Here is a 1,776-nt window from a genome sequence, read left to right on the forward strand (position 1 = left end):
ATTTTCATTCAAATATTCAATCTTTAGTCATTAAAACACTCTTCGCGACTGCATAGGGAACTCGAATAAGTTAAACTCAGAACTTACATTTTCTTTCAAAGATTATAAATTAAAAAGGTCAAGTGACATAATGGGTACCATGATTCAGGTAATTTCATTCACAGATTCAATCTTTACTCATTAAAGTACTCTTCGTGACATCAAAGGAAACTTGAATAAGTTTATCTCAAAACTCTTATTTTCTTTCATAGATTCCATCTTTATACATTAAAAACGTCTAGTGACATAATGGGTACATTGATTGAAGTATTTTCATTCAAAGATTCAATCTTTATTCACTAAAACACTCTTCAGGACTTCATAGGGAACTCGAATAAGTTAAACTCAAAACTCTCATTTTCTTTCGTAGATTCAATCTTTATACATTAAAAAGATCTAGTGACATAATAGGTACCGTGAATGAGATAATTTGATTCAAAGATTCAGTCTTTACTCATTAAAACACTCTTCGTGATGTCAAAGCCAACTCGAATAAGTTGCTCACAAAACACTAATTTTCTTCCAAAGATTCAATATTTATACATTAAAAAAGGTCTAGTGACATAAAGGGTATCTTTATTGTGGTATTTTCATTCAAAGATGCAATATGTAGTCATTAAAACACTCTTCGGGACTTCGTAGGGAACTCGAATAAGTTAAACTCAAAACTCTCATTTTCTTTCGTATATTCAATTTTATACATTAAAAAGGTCTAGTGACACAATCGGTACCCTGAATTAGGTAATTTCATTCCAAGATTCAATCTTTACGCAATAAAACATTCTTTGTGATGTCAAAGGGAACTCGAATAAGTTCAACAGAAAACACTAATTTTCTTCCAAAGATTTAATCTTTATACATTAAAAAAGCTCTAGTGCATAATGGGTATCTTTATTGAGGTATTTTTATTCAAAGATGCAACATTTTACTCATTAAAACACTCATTGTGACGTCAAAGGGAATTCAAAGATTCAATCTTTACTCCTTAGAACACTCTTCGTGACTTTAAAAGGAATTCGAATCAGTTTAACTCAAAACTCTCATTTTCTTTCGAAGATTTAATCTTTATACATTAAAAATGTCTAGTGACATAGTAGGTACTTTGATTGAGGTATTTTCATTCAAAGATTCAATCTTTAGTCATTAAAATACTCTACGCGACTTCATATGAAAACTCGAATAGGTTAAACTCAAAACTATCATTTTCTTTCAAAGATTCTCCCTTTATGTATTAAAACGGCCTAGTGACATAGTAGGTACCTTGATTGAGGTAATTTCATTCAAAGATTCAATTTTACTCATTAAAACACTCTTCGTGACGTCAAGGGGAACTCGAATAAGTTTAACTCAAAACAATCATTTTCTATCAAAGATTTAATCTTTATACATTAAAATGTTCTAGTGACAAAATATGTACCTTAATTGAGGAATTTTCATCCAAGGATTCAATCTTGACTCATTAAAACACCCTTCGGGACGTCAAAGGGAACTTGAATAAATTTAACTCAAAACTCTCATTTTATTTCAAAGATTCAATATTTATATATTAAAAACGTCTAGTGACATAATGGGTACCTTGATTGAAATATTTTCATTCAAAGATTCAATCTTTGGTCATTAAAACACTCTTTGACATTTCATTGGGAACTCGAATAAGTTAAACTCAAAACTCTCATTTTTTTCCAAAGTTTCAACCTTTTTACATTAAAAAGGTTTGTTGACATAATAGGTACCTTA

The sequence above is a fragment of the Cornus florida genome, unplaced genomic scaffold, assembly GCF_030987335.1.
Source record: "Cornus florida cultivar Cherokee Brave unplaced genomic scaffold, ASM3098733v1 CherokeeBrave_3.0.0_Hap2_Chr10, whole genome shotgun sequence".
Classification (NCBI taxonomy): Eukaryota; Viridiplantae; Streptophyta; class Magnoliopsida; order Cornales; family Cornaceae; genus Cornus; species Cornus florida.